The 19,527-nt window shown below is 42.1% G+C and overlaps 1 protein-coding gene across 12 annotated transcripts in view; it reads right to left on the reverse strand.

Moving 5' to 3' along the window:
* Positions 1-19,527, reverse strand: part of msn (serine/threonine-protein kinase msn) — a 777,533-nt gene that overhangs the window by 152,918 nt on the left and 605,088 nt on the right. The window lies entirely within an intron of this gene.

Genomic DNA, 19,527 nt, shown 5'->3' on the forward strand with positions numbered 1-19,527 from the left:
GCACCACTTATACAATGAAAAGCAATTAACAAAGAAGCATGCAAAGAAATATCTTCCACCTTCAATAAATAAAGCAATCCCATCACCTTTCCCAAGATGACTTCAGGACAATAACTAAGAATAAACAAAGAAGAATGTTATTCTTATCCCTATAATACCCAAATTTAAAATTTCAGTGAGCTCATAACGTATTTTCCATAAATATTGAACAATGGCAATCATAAAGAGCAAGGAAAACATTTTTACTAAATAATGAAGTAATAATAATTTATAAACTTAAAAAATTATCTAAAAGATTAATAAGCTTTCTACCATTTAACCGGGTGCAGAGCTCAGGTGCTATCTAGCTAGACTTAAACATAATCACCCCATCACCTTGTACATTAATGTAGCAAATGTCACCAATTAAATATCTTTTTTCTTAAAAAAAAAAAAAAAAAAAAAAAAGGATATTAAGCCCAATTTTAAGATAAAAGTGATCATCCTAAACAAAAAAGATTCCTCTATATCATAAGACAAATTTAGGTCAATCGTTTGTGTTTACTTTAATATATCCTATCAGAGCAATTTAAAAAATAATTATCGCAAATGTTATACTGCACCCCATTTCTTTACAACAGTACAAACAATGTATAATTCGTTAATATATGTTTCTTGTACAATTCAGATCTTATTATCGAAGCCACCACCAACAAATGTTTACCTCTCCTGTTAGCCCCAATGAATTTTAAACCAAGGTACAGTTATAAGACTGTGTTTTTTCTTGTTTTAACCACATACACCAGATTGGAATTCTGGAGGTGAAAAGCACAGTAAAACCTCTCACTGAGAGACAAATAGAAGGGAAAGGGTGTACAATATTGCCAATTATCCACAACTTCCGAATTGTGAAATTTATGTCTTATGATTCAACCGGGCTGTTACTGCTCGCCGCACGCAAGCTGACGTACGAATCACAGCCCGGTTGGTCAGGTACTGACTTTAGGTGCCTGTCCAGTGATTTCTTGAAGACAGCCAGGGGTCAATTGGTAATCCCCCTTATGCATGCTGGGAGGCAATTGAACAGTTTTAGGTCCCAGACACTTATTATGTTGTCTCTCAGTGTACTCGTGGTGCCCCTGCTTTTCATTGGGGGAATGTTACATCTCCTGCTGAGTTTTTGCTTTCATATGGAGTGATTTTAGTGTGCAGGTTAGGCCTATACGGTGTCTGAGATATCAGTGATACGTTTCCTCAGTAAAGATACCCAAGAGTTGCACATAATCTAATTTATCAAATTTGATATTTACATAGATGTATGGAGATAACTTCTGTCAGCCGATGACGGACATTGTGTCGACCTCATGCATGACCGAGCTGTCCCTCTCACACTCTGCTAATATAAGTGTTACCATCCAACGACTGTGTTTAACTCCAGCCATCACATCTCCACGAACCCTCCCAACACTTGGGTAGCTTTAAAAAGAGATTGGACAAATATATGAGTGGGAGGGGCTGGGTTTGATTGGTGTCATTGGGTACGGGAGTAAATTCTTGGGTAGCTTTGGATAGAGGTTGTTTTGATAAGGACCTGCCTTGTATGGGCCAGTAGGCCTTCTGCAGTGTTCCTCCATTCTTATGTTCTTATCACCGCCAATGTCAGTATTGTTATCCTGGATAAAACACCACCACCCTTGTCTATGTATGTGTTGTTATCTGGCTTTACTATGGCTCACGAAATCGTAATAACACAGTTCCAAACAAATCGCATAACGGGTGGGGTTTGAACCCATGGCGAGTGAGTCCTAAAACTCACAGGCTAGCTGACCCTAATAAGTTTTACCCAACTAGGTATATTTCTATACACCATAGGGAAGATCGCATGCGCCACCACAAAAACAAGTTTTTACACATGAATCTCGCACTTGTGTGACTGTGGCGAACTCTAGCTCAAGTCCCCTCAAAACCGCCATTGTGACTCACAAAATCCTAATAACACGATTGCAAACAGATCATGGAACGAGTGGGGGATTGAACTCATGGGTTCAAACTCCACCCATTCCGTGATTTATCTAACTTAGTCAGTGTTTTCCTAGACTCCCCTAACATGCTTTTTATTCTCATCAGACCTGTGCCATATAAATTTATTATAATCAAATAAAGCGTTAAACCGACAAGGGTTATGCAGCGCTGTGGGGCAGAAAATAGTGCCGGGGCTATAAACAGCTAGGTGGAGAGGGGATCGGAGGTGAGGGAAGAAAAGGCCTGGAAGGGACGCTAGGGTCTATGTGTCAAAGTTCATATAGTAAAGCAGTTGCTGACAAAAAGTCAAAAAGTGATTGTAAGTCAAAGGCAGAACCATCTGCAAGAAGGAAAGATAAGGCAAGAGTGGTAGGGCAGCGGCGTCGGTGGAGGTAAATCCCGCGAGCTCGCTGGTAAATGATGAGATACCCATGGGTAAGGAGAGTATGGCCGATGCGGAGAGGGAGAGCGCAGTCCCCCGAGTATGGCAACAGGGGTAAGAAGATGGCCACAAATCCAAAAGTGGTTTAATTGAGTGTAATTTGTTATGGTGCATGTCTGACCACCATTGTTGCCAATGGCCGACTACACCATTCCCGAGGAGCAGGATGAGCCCTGGCACACTTCCCCACCATCTAGAAACCCATAGGGGAAGACCCCAGGTGGGTAGATAACTGGATGAATGGGACAGGGTGAGTGGATAGATAACCAAATGAATGGGAGAGGGTGGGTGGATAGATAACTGGATGAATGGGAGGGTGGGTAGGCAGGTGGATGATAGAGGATGGGCTCGAAGATAGGTGGACAAATGGAAGAAAGTGGGTAGGTGGGTAGACTGATGGGTGAATGGGAGAGGGTGGGTGGGTAGACAGGTGGGTGAAGGCAGTGAAGACAAGAATGAACATGTCTTATAAAGGAACATCTCTCCTAGACTCCCCCTCCTCTACCTATACCAGCAATTCCCTTCCACTCATCTTTCCCTATCACTCAAAACACAATGCAAATAATAAATCTAAGTACAGATCACCAACAATCTCTCCCTTGCAAAAAGAAAAAAATACAGGGAAGCCCCCCTGCCCCCCCCATCCATTCCAGCTCTTCTCCCAAGGTCTGAGTCCTTTATTGGCTGGTGGCTATCCATCCACTCATCCTCCATTCCTCTCCCACGTCTGACAACCATCACGGCTAACACAATGTAAAAAATAAATTCTATAGTTCTTCATCAATCTTTACCAGATTAATATATGCTCTTTATACATACATATAAGGTACACACATGAAGTATAAATTCATTAGGTAATATATTAACTGAGATAAAAAAAATTACAAGGGGGATTACCAATAGACCCCTGGCCGTCTTCAAGAAGGCACTGGACAGGCACCTAAAGTCAGTACTTGACCAACTGGTATGTGGTTCGTACATCATTTTGTGTGCGGCTGGCATTAACATTATTATTATAATCAAAAAGAAGCGCTAAGCCACAAGGGCTATACAGCGCTGCAGGGTAGGGAAGGAAGCAAGGGAATTGGATGGCAGAAGGGAGGGGGGATGATCAGCAGGTTACAGAAAACAGCGGGGCAGGGGATAGTACGGGGGTAGAGGGTAGCAAGAGATACAAGTAGAAAGGGCTGAAAGTATCAGAATTTGTGAAGTAAGTCAGTCGTTGTCAAAAAGTCAATGAGAGAGTCCGGATGAAAGGTGGGTCCATCAGCGAGAAGGGAAGGTAAAGAGAGAGCAGCGGGGCGAAGACGACGACAGAGGTAAATTCTGCGTGCTCGTTGATAAAGTGGGCAGTCCAACAGAATGTGGCTGACTGATAATGGAGCTTGGCAATTCTCACAGAGAGGAGCAAGACGCCTCTCCATGAGATATCCATGAGTAAGACGAGTATGGCCAATGCGAAGACGGGAGAGAGTAGTCTCCCAACCTCGACACTGGTGATAAGAAGACGGCCAGTAACCTATACTCGGTTTAATAGACTGAAGTTTGTTGCCGAGCATAGTAGACCAACGTTGTTGCCAACGGGTGTGAAGGTGGGAAGATATTACAGCAAAATAGTCCGTACATGGAATACCTCTATAAGAAACTGGTAGGTCATGTACTGCTGACCGCGCAGCAGTGTCTGCCTGTTCATTGCCCTGTACGTCAACATGACCAGGGACCCAACAAAAAACAATATCTTTATGCTTAGTAAAGATGCGGCGTAGCCAAAGTTGGATACGGAGGACTAAGGGGTGAGGTGTATCAAATTTTTGTATAGCCTGTAAAGCACTAAGGGAGTCTGAGACAACCACAAATGATGACACAGGCATAGATGCAATACGGATAAGTGCTGTAAGGATGGCATATAATTCAGCAGTAAAAATACTAGCTGAAGATAGTAAATGCCCTTGTACGACGCTGTCCGGAAACACTGCTGCGAATCCTACGCCGTCAGAAGACTTAGAGCCATCTGTGTACACAGCAATGGCATGAGAATGAGAGTGAAAGTGGTCAAGAAAAAGAGAGCGGGAAGCGACCGTAGACAGTTGGGCTTTCGAGCAAGGGAGGGAGAAAGAACAGACTCGAACAGCTGGAACTTCCCAGGGGGGTAGGGAAAAGTGAGATGCTACATGTACATAGAAAGGTGGTAGTTGAAGAGAAGACAAGAGCGAATGAAGGCGAAGAGAGAAGGGACGGAGTAAGCAGGGGCGGCGAACAAATAAAGAATGTCTACTAATATCAGTGACCATTCTATAAATGGAAGGATTGCGGAGATCATGAGAGCGTACATAGTAGCGCAGGCAATGGGCATCACGGCGATCGGATAAGGATGGAACGTTCGCTTCTGCATAGAGGCTTTCGACAGGGGAAGAGCGAAAAGCACCAAGGCATAAACGTAATCCTTGGTGATGAATGGGGTTAAGGCTAGAGAGAGTAGCAGGAGATGCCGCTGAATAGATCTGGTCACCATAATCAAGTTTCGATAAAATAAGGGTGGAATGTAGGTGAAGGAGGGTTCGACGATCAGCTCCCCACGAAAGATGAGCAAGGGTTTTAAGAAGGTTCAGCCGGCTGTGACAAGTTGCCTTCAGAGAGGTAATGTGAGGTTTCCAGGATAACCTACGATCAAAGAGGAGGCCCAGAAACTTGACTGTATCACGTTCAGGGATACGTGAGCCATAGAGGTACAAAGGATGATCAGAGATGACAGAGCGTCTAGTGAAAGTGATTTGGTGGGTTTTAGTGCTGGAAAATTTAAACCCATGTGTGGTGGCCCAATTGGAAACACGGTCGACTGCATGCTGGAGAGAAACTGTAAGGAGGTGACAGTCAGCGCCTGCACAGGCAATAGCGAAGTCATCAACATAGAGTGATGACCAAATATTTGATGGAAGACTAGAGGCCAAATCATTAATAGCAAGGAGAAAAAGTGTTGTGCTCAGAACACATCCCTGGGGGACACCTTCAGCTTGGACAAAGTCCGGGGAGAGCACATTATTAACCCGAACACGGAAATGCCTGTCAGTTAAAAAGTTCTTAAGGAAGGATGGTAGATTGCCTCGAAGGCCTAAGGAGTGGACTTGGGCTAAAATATTATACCTCCAAGTTGTGTCATATGCCTTCTCAAGGTCAAAAAATATGGCAATAACTGAGTGGTTATTCGCAAAGGCATTACGAACATACGTATCCAAGCGCAGTAAGGGGTCTATGGTAGAACGTCCCTTACGAAAGCCATATTGACGAGTGGAGAGACTGTTGTGTGTCTCTAAATACCACACTAAACGTCTATTTACTAGACGTTCCATTACTTTGCAAACTGCACTGGTAAGAGCAATGGGACGATAGTGGGAGGTTTCATGTCCCGTAGTGCCTGGTTTGCGGAAAGGGAGAACAATGGCGGATTTCCACAGCTGTGGAAGAACTCCTTGTGACCAAATAAGATTGTAAAGGCGTAATAGGACTGCAAGGGCTGACTGATGTAAATGTTGTAGCATACGAATATGAATGTCGTCGGGCCCAGCTGCCGATGATCGACAAGCTGAGAGTGTTGCCTCCAGTTCTTGAAGTGTAAAAGGCACATTATACTGTTCTTCTCTGAGAGAAGAAAAGTCCAAGGGTGCTAACTCTCTGGCAGACTTTGAGGAAAGAAATGAGGGGCATAGATGGAGTCCCTGAGAAATACGGACCAGATGATTGCCAATTTCATTGGCAACATCTAGTGGGTTTGCTATATCAACACCGGCAACTCGCAGAACAGGAGCCGGGTCAGGAGAATATTTACCACTCAGTTTTCGTACTTTTTTCCAGACTGCACTCATAGAGGAAGCAGAGGTGATGGTGGAGACATAATCTCGCCAGCAAGTGCGTTTAGCGTCACGGATGACACGGCGAGCGATCGCACGCTTCTGTTTAAAATCAAGGAGTCGCTCTGTGGTTCTATTGTACCGGTACCTGCCCCATGCAGCGCGTTTCAAACGTACTGCACGAGCACAAGCAGGAGACCACCAAGGCACGCATTTCTGAGAATGCCTGCCCGAAGTTTGGGGTATAGAATGAGAAGCTGCGGTGAAAACGGAGGACGAGAAGAGGTGTAAAAGCTCATCGATGGAGGACGAAGAAGGAACCTCTTTAAAAACAGTCAGGTGTGAGTAAAGGTTCCAATTTGCCCGATTAAATTGCCAGCGTGGGGTGCGAAGAGGTGGCGAATATGAAGGGGAAGAAAGAATGATTGGGAAATGATCACTGTCATGTAAGTCCGGGAGAACAGACCAAGTAAAGTCTAATGCGGCGGAGGAAGAGCAAACTGAGAGATCGATGCAAGAGAGAGTATGAGTCCGAGGATCAAAATGGGTGTGAGTACCTGTATTTAAAACATGGAGGGGGTGGGTGGCAAGAAAAGCCTCTAACTGAATTCCACGGGAATCACAGTGAGACCCTCCCCAGAGGAAATGGTGGGCATTAAAATCACCAAGTAACAGAATCGGTGGCGGTAATGACGAAACAAGGAAGGCAAAATCCGGAATAGATAATGCCCGAGAAGGAGAGAGATATAAAGAACAGAGCGTATACCACCTATGTAAGTGGATACGGGCTGCTGTGTAATGCAGCGAAGTATGAATAAATAGTTGATGGTACGGAATATCAGTGCGGAGAAGAAGGGCACTTTCATTAAAGGTCCCATCAGGAAAAGGATCTGAAGAATACAACAAATTATAGCCTGAGATGTGAGAAATAACAGCAGAGTGTAATTTTGGTTCCTGTAAGCAAACACCAACAGGGGCAAACTGGGAGAGTAACATCTGAAGCTCACCCCGATTACCCCTGAGGCCGCGTATATTCCACTGTAAAAAGGCCATGATTGGCAATGATAAAGATACTTGAAATCCGCAGGTAAGGGTTCCTACGGACTAGAAGGGTTAGAAAAGTCCACATGCGGAGGCAGTGGAAAATGTTCAAGCAGCGAAGGAACGGTGCGCTGTGAAGAAAGGAGTTGCGCAGATGGAGCAGAGGAGAGAGAAAGAGCGGAAGGTGGATCAGTGTCCATTGATGGTTTGGTCTCTGCAATATATTCAGAGATTGCTTCAAGTGTTTCGGAATTCAGAGATGTCGTATGGGAGACAATATTGGGAATGGTAGGGGGAGGATGAGTAAAGATTGGAACTGTATTGGACTGTACCAAGGTAGGGGGGGGCGAAAGGGTGGAGGGAACTGGAGAAGCGTGGCAGGGGACAGAAGAGACAGGAACCTGGGAGGTGGCAGAAGAGGAAGAAACTTGGGAGGGAACAGGGGAGGAAGGTACATTACGAGGAGGAGGGTGAACCTCTGCACTTGTAACCGAGCCAGTGAGAGGGGAAGAACTAGGGACAGAGACAGGGAGGGTAAAATGAGGAGGTGGAAGATGGGTAGGAGGTGTTACCGGACCTTTTTTTGACTTTTGAGAAGTAGAGGGACGATTGGGAAGAGGTGTCGTACGAGGTCTCGTCGATACTGAGGCTTGTAAGAGAGAACTCGAAGAAGCGAGATTAGACTGAGGCGTTGAAGTAGGGACGTCTGAGCCGAGGACAGCAAAAGGATTAGATACAGGAGTGATTATGGGAGAGGTAACCACAGAGGTGGGTGTAGAAGATGGGATACCAGAAGTGGGGGGACGTTTTGAAACACGGGAATAAGAAACACGTGGGAGTCTCCCTTGGAGGCGGAGATGAGAAACTGCCATGGCATAAGGGAGACCTTCTGTCTCTTTGAGGTAACGGATTTCCCGCTCGTTTAAATAGACCTGACAACGGCGAGAGTACGAAGGGTGAGCCTCATGACAGTTAAGGCAAGAGGGAGATCGATTGCAAGACGTATTAGAATGGTCATCGGCACCACAGACTGGGCATTCGGCGATAGATCTGCAATATTTCGCTGGATGGCCAAATCGCCAGCAATTTCTACACTGTTGTGGTGTAGGGATCACCTTTCGAACTTGTAACCGATGTCCTGCTATATAAACGGAGGATGGGAGTTCTCGGCTGTCAAAAGTTAAACGAGCCACATTGCTAGGGTATCGTCTCCGCCCACGGGCAGGAAGAACGTAAGTGTCTACCTTGAGGATTGGGAGATCTTGGAGTTCCAGCTGTTCGAGAATGTCGGTGCCACATGTCTGGAAATTTTGTTGAACTATGGTATGGGGCAGAATAACGGTACCACTACAAGAATTGAGGGAATGATGTTTTTCAAGGGTGACAGGAACAGTATCTATATGGGAAAGACGAGAGAGCTCACGAGCCTGGGTAGCATTCTGTACGGTAATGATGCGCGTACCGCTCTTAAGAGCATGAAAAGAAATATCTTTACCAACATGGCGTAGGAGTGCCTTGCCAATACTATGGTCAGAAAGATAGGCAGTAGAGGAAGTTGGTCGTAAAGTGAAGAATTTAGTCCACTGTTCAGTCTGAAACTGAGCGTGGAAAGGTAGTGAAGGACGTGTCAATCGTTTCTGAGAAGAACGAGAAGGTGAAGGTGGAGAAGTATCATCAGCAGGTAATTGTCGTTGACGTTTAGGCGTGGGACCAGAGTTGGTCCGACGTGGAACGGGTCGGCGATTTGAAAATTGCCGCACCGTAGAGGGAGAGGCCGGAAGCATAGTCAGAGGAGAGCGAAGGTCTGATAAATCGAAGGAGTCAGTCGAGGCCTCAGTACCTGAAGCGGGTGAGGAAACAGCACCGGCAATAGGTACAGAGGCATGAGGAATGTCTGAAGAGTGGTCCAAAGACGAGGCGGGGTCAGAACGGGGTGCGGTATCAAGAAGGGGCCCGGGGGTACTAGGTTCATGGACTAGGGCTGCCATGGTTAGGTTACTTCTTTCTTTTTGTTTTTAAGAAAAAAAAAGAAAGAAGAAAAGAAAATAAAAACAAAAAAAAAGAAAAAAAAAGGGGGGACCGGGGAGGGATAGTTCCTAGGAGGAATGAAAGGGCCAGAAATCTCCCTCCGCGCCCAAGAGGACTCGACACCGCTAGTAGCGCAGATGCAGCATGGAACCCGTGCCATACCCTACCCTTCATGCCAGTAAACCAGCAATCTGGGATAGCAACCTCACATCTGCCGAGCTACCTCGGTGGACAAAAGAGAGGGCGGCCGGATATCCGCCACAAAGCATACCTCCTTCAGCCACCACCCCCGGAATCCGAAAGGTGGCTTCCAGAGATACACCCGTCGCCCAAAAGACACCCAAAGCTACTCCGGGATACCGGAGAGGGATCGGGACATCCCTAGGCAATCCAGATTCCACGGCAAACTACGCCACCGCCAAGAAACCTCAACGGAATGGGATGGACCCCGGTGTCCTTTCTCCTACCCAGGAACTAGCGCGCCTGTGGGAGAAATCCCAAAGGACAAAAAGAGGAAGGGCAAAAGGGAGGAGTGGGGAGGAGGAGGAGGAAAGGAAAAAGGGGAGGATGGGGAGGATGGGATAGGGGAGGGGAGATTGGGGGGTAATTAGGTTCGGTCTGAGGAAGAAGACCGATAGGTCTAATTCCTCAGACCAAGAGCCTCTTCACCACGCCAAGGAGCCCCCCTTGAAGAGGCTGGCAGATGTCACAGTTTGGAAAGTTATTTGAACTGAAAGGTCTAAGCTGAATGTATTTCCTTCATTTGATCACCCAACCTTGGCAAGATATGGGAAATGTGGTAAAAAAAATAATAAAAAGAGAGAGAGAGAGAGAGAGAGAGAGAGAGAGAGAGAGAGAGAGAGAGAGAGAGAGAGAGAGAGAGAGAGATATAGAGATATAGAGAGAGATAGAGAGAGATAGAGAGAGATAGAGAGAGATAGAGAGAGATAGAGAGAGATAGAGATAGAGATAGAGAGAGATAGAGATAGAGATAGAGATAGAGAGAGATAGAGAGAGATAGAGATAGAGAGAGAGAGAGAGAGAGAGAGAGAGAGAGAGAGAGAGAGAGAGATAGAGAGAGATAGAGAGAGAGAGAGAGAGAGAGAGAGAGAGAGAGAGAGAGAGAGAGAGAGAGAGAGATAGAGATAGAGATAGAGATAGAGATAGAGAGAGATAGAGAGAGAGAGAATGGCCATATCTACCAAAGGAAGGATAATCTAAGAAGGACATGAATTCACCATCATTCAATCAATAGCTGTCTTGCCATAAGTGCAGACATCACAATTATAATGACTCTCTAGAATGCAATTTCCCCACCCACCCTTCAGTGTGTAGATAAAGCACTTCCCATTTCTAGATTTTAAGGCCACCTAATCAATGTTTCCATATCCCCTTATAAATATAATACACCATTACCAGTATGACAAATTAAAAAACACTCCTGCACTCATTTTAATATAACACGCACACATGCTAGATTGATACTCAAACCCCCTACCTCTCTAAACCTTCATACCATCTTTCCAATCATTCCTGAAACATCCCCAGCACCACCTTCCATCTACTCTAGATTTATACACCCTCCTGGTAAATCTATTTTGTTCCATCCTTGTTAAATCCCCAAACCATCTGAATAATCCCTCCTTTGCTCCTCAATACAACATTCAAAGACCATTTCTCACACATCTACCATCTTCATGCTAAACAATCTGTATTACTGGTAGTAACTGTTGTTTTAAGCTTGTATAAGCATTGTAATTGCAATTTCCAGGTAGGAAATAATTTGTGCAGTATAAAAATACTTTCATAATACATTTTTTTTTTTCAATTTACATAACACTACCTAATATTTCATTGTGAAAATTTAGCAAATTACAAAATTATTTTCAATGTTTGAATAAAAAAATATTTCTAGATATTTAACCCTTTGAGGGTCCATGCGATTGTTCCATGAGCTTAAAACCGGGGTCTGTGCTGTTCTATGTGATGAGCTCAGCTCACTCAAATAAAAGAGACTCGCTCTATGTGGTAAGTGTGCACTATATAAAAAATATCCTGCAGCACACACTGCACGAGAAAAAACTGTGACCACATTTCTGGTTTAAAACAGCGAATTTGCAGTGTAGTTTCGTATGGTTTTTATGGGCGTATTCATGGTCTCTTGGTCTCATTTGATAGAATGGAAGATATATTACAGAAATAGAGATGATTTTGGTTTTAGGACAAGAAATGCCTTAGCTTTGAGCTCAAATTAGCCGAAATGTTAAATTTTTGCCGATGTTCAAGAGTAAACAGATCACATAACGTTTTCCAATACATGTCAACTGGTGGGTCTAATATGCGCTCATAAATGCACTGATATTATTTATACAATTATTACAATATTGCATTACAGTAAATCATTGCGTAAATAAAATATCAAAATGGAATTCACGTGTAATGCCCGGAAACGTAAATAATGAACAGATGAAATGTTATTTTAGTGCCAGGAATACCTGCAGTGTTTATTCTGAACCCTATTTTGAAATTTCTGATCATTTTATTGGGTAGCTGAAATAGCTGATTGGCTGTTTCTTGTGCTCGGTTGACAAAACAGAAGGTGCACTAGCCAAACAGCTAAGAATTTGGTTGACTGGAACAATGTAATTGGCCTAAAATAGGAGTCAAAATGGGCAAAATCATCGATGCGTAAATATCGCTGACACAGCAAAATTTTCAATAGCATAATTTCATCAATTTTCCATCAAATTTTGTAGAGAATCTTTTTCATTCTCTACCATTTCGTAAGAAAAAAGAACATAATTTATTTTTTTTTTTTTAATTCTTGGACTGAGTGGACACATTTCAGATCAGGAGTCTGGACCCTGAAAGGGTTAATTAATATACACTTTTTGACTCACGAAATTGTAATGACACAATTGCAAACAAACCATACCACGGGCGGGGATAGAACCTGCGATATAGAGGTTCACTTCTGAGGAGTTGTATAAGAGCCTTTTGACCTACCCAATAATTTTTGTTGAGACACAAACTATTTTTAATTATTACATGATCTACACAAAGTTGTCCTTCAGATTGCCATTGTTCCATTTGGGTACCTCCAACGACGTCCTCATGCTTCTACCCAGTCTTATATATTAAAGACAAAGAAGTTACCATATTACATCTTAACATTTATGCAATAACTGTCATCTTAATGTTATAACTTGACTAGTACACACAATCCTTCATTCAATTTCTAATCAGTGGTCAAATCCTCAACACTTGAAGGTAAACTGGGGGTTAACAACAAAGTTCATAAATCAAACATTAAATATTCCACTTACTCTTAATATAACAGTATACAACATAAAAACAATTTGAAATTGTATAAAAACAATTTGAAATAATAAGTGTAAAGGTTTATATAATGAGAGTAGTGTGACAGATGACTGCCACAGACTCAGGATAATGCTGCACTACGCCCTACACCAATAGTCACTTCACAAATAACATTTAATTTTGAATGGAAATATTAGGTACAGTAATGATTCAGTTTTTCCTATTAACAAGCAATGATTGAGGGAGAAAATTCCTCTATTTTATATTAATCTTTTCTCCTTCAGTCATGACATAATGATCCAGGAGGGACTGAAATGGTTAATATTTTCCTCTCTAAATTTTGTATTATGTAATTGTGTATTTACCCTGCCACTGTATTGTCTTTTATCCTCAAACATGATCATCTTTCATAGCAACAGTTAAAAATGGCAACACGTCCATGGCATCAAGTTAATATGTACTTTAAAAATACTGTATTAAATTAACATTTTTAAATCACAGAAACAAGTTTCAAACCATGAAAATCATTTACATTCTTTGTGAGTTCTTTATTAAGGAAACAGCTCTTAAATTAACCTGACTCAAAGTTAAAGTAACTTAAGCCTATATTTTTAAGCATTACGGCAAAAGCCAGAGCAATCACAGCAACTGTTACCCTATTTTCAGCAACAAAACTATATTACAAGAGACTAACATTACTATTATAATCATAAGGAAATTATTAAACATGTAGGGATTATACAACAACTGAGGAGAGAGAGGAATTGTAATCACGTTAGAGCTATGAAAAGGGAAGGCTAGCTCTAATTTCTCAACTCAAAATTCCTACACAGCCTCATAGTCCTGGAATCTGCAGTTCAATTTTTTCTTATGGTGAATAGTACAGGTTATACATGTGCTGAATGAAACCCAGTTACTCATCTAAACACTGATATCCTTAATTTCCAAAAACATAACAAAGATACACATAAAATGAAATTACACATCTACATGCGAGGGTGTGAGGGGAAAGGGGGGGGCGACTGAGAGAGAGAGAGAGAGAGAGAGAGAGAGAGAGAGAGAGAGAGAGAGAGAGCGAGCGAGAGAGAGAGAGAGAGAGAGAGAGAGAGAGAGAGAGAGAGAGAGAGAGAGCGAGTGCGAGAGAGCGAGTGCGAGAGAGCGAGTGCGAGAGAGGGAGTGCGAGTGAGCGAGTGCGAGAGAGCGAGTGCGAGAGAGAGAGAGCGAGTGCGAGAGAGAGAGCGAGTGCGAGAGAGAGAGCGAGTGCGAGAGAGAGAGCGAGTGCGAGAGAGAGAGCGAGTGTGAGAGAGAGAGCGAGAGAGAGCGAGAGAGAGAGAGAGAGCGAGAGAGAGCGAGAGAGAGAGAGCGAGAGAGAGAGCGAGAGAGAGAGAGAGCGAGTGCGAGAGAGCGAGAGCGAGAGAGTGCGTGCGTGTGTGTGTGTGTGTGTGTGTGTGTGTGTGTGTGTGTGTGTGTGTTACCATGCAGTCCTAGGCACATGTCGATTAGACACTTGGCCTGTTGTATATAAGTGTGTGCGTGCGTGCATGAGTGTGCGTGCGTGCGTGTGTGTGTGTGTGTTTGCCTGTGTACTACAGCTTTTACAAGTGCTTGTTCCTGTGTGTGTGTGTGTGTGTGTGTGTGTGTGTGTGTGTGTGTGTGTGTGTGTGTGTGTGTGTGTGTGTGTGTGTGTGTGTGTGTGTGTGCACGCACGCGCCCCCCCCCACTTCTAAGTATTCATACTGCTAATAAATACCGGTAAATACCAGTAATTCTAAAGCTTACCAATACTTCTAACACTTATCGATTCTACTTATAAAATACAGAAAGTAGCTAGGTTGTAAAATTTAGCTTGTCTCAGCTTAAGTGTCTGACGTTATCCCTCGCTACCGCTTTACTCCTTGCACTCTCGTCTATGCTATTTCTACTCTAATTCTGTAATAGCTTGCAGGAGTGAGTGACCAGTATCTAACAGTGACGCAAGACCAGAACTCAGAACCCTGCAACATACAACCTCAACAGGTGAGCAATACTTGCACTGGCAGAGGTGTGATGACAAGTTGCCAGATGCTGATGACATAGTCGTCGTACATAGGCCTTCTATCACTATTTCGTAAATCCTTCACCCGTGATGTTTATAACCATATATGCTCATGCATCCCGAGTTCCTCAAGTGATTTCACTTTTCACTTATGACAGAATACACTTCACATTCGGTGTTACACTTTGTATGTATATTGGCAAACAACTGTTGTGACATCACTGCTTCAGCAGGCCTATTACTGCCACCTTCCCATGTTGTATATTTTATTTTTCCTTTCTCCTTTTATATTTATTAAACAAAAATACCAACCACTCCAACACTATATCCCCCCTGCTTTTAGCATTTCTGTCATAATCCCGTCAGTTCCAGCTGCTTTACCCGCTTTCAATCTAAGTAATGCCTCGTGCACCTCCCCCACACTCGCATCCTGTTCTCCTTCACTCCTAGAAGACGGTATACCTCCCTGGCCAGTGCATGAAATCACCGCCTCCCTTTCTTCGTCGACATTTAAAAGTTCCTCAAAATATTCTTGCCATCTACCAAAAACCTCCATCTCCCCATCTACTAACTCCCCTACTCTGTTTTTAACTGACAAATCCATACTTTCCCTAGGCTTTCTTAACTTGTTTAACTCCAAAATTATTCTTATTTTCATTAAAATTTCTTGACAGTACCTCTCCCACTCTATCATCTGCTCTCCTTTTGCACTCTCTCACCACTCTCTTCACCTTTCTTTTACTCTCCATATACTCTGCTCTTCTTATAACACTTCTGCTTTATAAAAACCTCTCATAAGCTAACTTTTTCTCTTTTATCACACCCTTTACTTCATCATTCCACCAATCACTTCTCTTTCCCCCTGCCCCCACCCTCCTATAACCACAAACTTCTGCCCCACATTCTAATACTGCATTTTTAAAACTATTCCAACCCTCTTCAACCCCCCCACTACTCATCTTTGCACTAGCCCACCTTTCTGCCAATAGTCGCTTATATCTCACCCAAACTTCCTACTCCCTTAGTTTATACACTTTCACCTCCCTCTTACTTGTTGTTGCCACCTTCCTCTTTTCCCACCTACCTCCTACTCTAACTGTAGCTACAACTAAATAATGATCCAATATATCAGTTGCCCCTCTATAAACATGTACATCCTGGAGCCTACCCATCAACCTTTTATCCACCAATACATAATCTAACAAACTACTTTCATTACATGCTACATCATACCTTGTATATTTATTTATCCTCTTTTTCATAAAATATGTATTACTTATTACCAAAATCTCTTTCTACACATAGCTCAATTAAAGGCTCCCCATTTACATTTACCCCTGGTACCCCAAATTTACCTACTACTCCCTCCATAACATTTTTACCCACTTTAGCATTGAAATCTCCAACCACCATTACTCTCACACTTGACTCACAACTCCCTACGCATTCACTCAACATTTCCCAAAATCTCCCTCTCTCTCCTCTACACTTCTCTCTTCTCCAGGTGCATACACGCTTACTATAACCCACTTTTCACATCCAATCATTATTTTACTCCACATAATTCTTGAATTAATACACTTTTAGTCCCTGTTTTCCTGCCATAGCTTATCCTTCAACATTATTACTACTCCTTCTTTAGATATATATATATATATATATATATATATATATATATATATATATAATATATATATATATATAATATATATATATATATATATATATATATATATATATATATATATATATATATATATATATATACATATATATATATATATATATATATATATATATACATATATATATATATATATATATATACATATATATATATATATATACTATATATATATATATATATATATATATATATATATATATATATATATATATATATATATATATATATATATATATATATATATATATATATTTTTTTTCAACAAGTTGGTCGTCTCCCACCGAGGCACCGAGGCAGGGTGACCCAAAAAAGAAAGAAAATCCCCAAAAAGAAAATACTTTCATCATCATTCAACACTTTCACCACACTCACACATTATCACTGCTTTTGCAGAGGTGTTCAAAATACAACAGTTTAGAAGCATATACGTATAAAGATACACAACATATCCCTCCAAACTGCCAATATCCCAAACCCCTCCTTTAAAGTGCAGGCATTGTACTTCCCATTTCCAGGACTCAAGTCCGACTATAAGAAAATAACCGGTTTCCCTGAATCCCTTCACTAAATATTACCCTGCTCACACTAAAACAGATCGTCAGGTCCCAAGTATCATTCGTCTCCATTCACTCCAATCTAACACGCTCATGCACGCTTGCTAGAAGTCCAAGCCCCTCGCCCACAAAACCTCCTTTACCCCCTCTTTCCAACCCTTTGGAGGACGACCCCTACCCATCTTTCCTTCCCCTATAGATTTATATGCTTTCCATGTTATTCTACTTTGATCCATTCTCTCTAAATGACCAAACCACCTCAACAACCCCTCTTCTGCCCTCTGACTAATGCTTTTATTAACTCCACACCTTCTCCTAATTTCCACACTCCGAATTTTCTGCATAATATTTACACCACACATTGCCCTTAGACAGGACATCTCCACTGCCTCCAACCATCTCCTCGCTGCTGCATTTACCACCCAAGCTTCACATCCATATAAGAGTGTTGATACTACTATACTTTCATACATTCCCTTCTTTGCCTCCATAGATAACGTTTTTTGACTCCACATATACCTCAACGCACCACTCACCTTTTTTCCCTCATCAATTCTATGATTAACCTCATCCTTCATAAATCCATCCGCCGACACGTCAACTCCCAAGTATCTGAAAACATTCACTTCTTCCATACTACTCCTCCCCAATTTGATATCCAATTTTTCTTTATCTAAATCATTTGATACCCTCATCACCTTACTCTTTTCTATGTTCACTTTCAACTTTCTACCTTTACACACATTCTCAAACTCATCCACTAACCTTTGCAATTTTTCTTTAGAATCTCCCATAAGCACAGTATCATCAGCAAAAAGTAACTGTGTCAATTCCCATTTTGAATTTGATTCCCCATAATTTAATCCCACCCCTCTCCCGAACACCCTAGCATTTACTTCTTTTACAACCCCATCTATAAATATATTAAACAACCATGGTGACATTACACATCCCTGTCTAAGACCTACTTTTACCGGGAAGTATTCTCCCTCTCTTCTACACACCCTAACCTGAGCCTCACTATCCTCATAAAAGCTCTTTACAGCATTTAGTAACTTACCACCTATTCCATAAACTTGCAACATCTGCCACATTGCTCCTCTATCCACTCTATCATATGCCTTTTCTAAATCCATAAATGCAATAAAAACTTCCCTACCTTTATCTAAATACTGTTCACATATATGCTTCAATGTAAACACTTGATCTACACATCCCCTACCCACTCTGAAGCCTCCTTGCTCATCCGCAATTCTACATTCTGTCTTACCTCTAATTCTTTCAATTATAACTCTACCGTATACTTTTCCTGGTATACTCAGTAAACTTATTCCTCTATAATTTTTACAATCTCTTTTGTCCCCTTTCCCTTTATATAAAGGGACTATACATGCTCTCTGCAAATCCCTAGGTACCTTCCCCTCTTTCATACATTTATTAAACAAAAGTACCAACCACTCCAACACTATATCCCCCCCTGCTTTTAACATTTCTGTCATGATCCCATCAGTTCCAGCTGCTTTACCCCCTTTCATTCTACGTAATGCCTCACGTACCTCCACCACACTTACATTCTGCTCTTCTTCACTCCTAAAAGATGGTATACCTCCCTGGCCAGTGCATGAAATTACCGCCTCCCTTTCTTCCTTAACATTTAAAAGTTCCTCAAAATATTCTCGCCATCTACCTAATACCTCCCTCTCCCCATCTACTAACTCCCCTACTCTGTTTTTAACTGACAAATCCATACTTTCCCTAGGCTTTCTTAACTTGTTTAACTCACTCCAAAATTTTTTCTTATTTCCATTAAAATTTCTTGACAGTGCCTCTCCCACTCTTTCATCTGCTCTCCTTTTGCACTCTCTCACCACTCTCTTCACCTTTCTTTTACTCTCCATATACTCTGCTCTTCTTATAACACTTCTGCTTTGTAAAAACCTCTCGTAAGCTACCTTTTCCTCTTTTATCACACCCTTTACTTCATCATTCCACCAATCTCTCCTCTTTCCTCCTGCCCCCACCCTCCTATAACCACAAACTTCTGCCCCACATTCTAATACTGCATTTTTAAAACTATTCCAACCCTCTTCAACCCCCCCACTACTCATCTTTGCACTAGCCCACCTTTCTGCCAATAGTCGCTTATATCTCGCCCGAACTTCCTCCTCCCTTAGTTTATACACTTTCACCTCCCTCTTACTTGTTGTTGCCACCTTCCTCTTTTCCCATCTACCTCTTACTCTAACTGTAGCTACAACTAAATAATGATCCGATATATCAGTTGCCCCTCTATAAACATGTACATCCTGGAGCCTACCCATCAACCTTTTATCCACCAATACATAATCTAACAAACTACTTTCATTACGTGCTACATCATACCTTGTATATTTATTTATCCTCTTTTTCATAAAATATGTATTACTTATTACCAAATTTCTTTCTACACATAGCTCAATTAAAGGCTCCCCATTTACATTTACCCCTGGCACCCCAAATTTACCTACTACTCCCTCCATAACATATTTACCCACTTTAGCATTGAAATCCCCAACCACCATTACTCTCACACT

Source organism: Cherax quadricarinatus, chromosome 17, assembly GCF_038502225.1.
Source record: "Cherax quadricarinatus isolate ZL_2023a chromosome 17, ASM3850222v1, whole genome shotgun sequence".
Taxonomy (NCBI): domain Eukaryota; kingdom Metazoa; phylum Arthropoda; class Malacostraca; order Decapoda; family Parastacidae; genus Cherax; species Cherax quadricarinatus.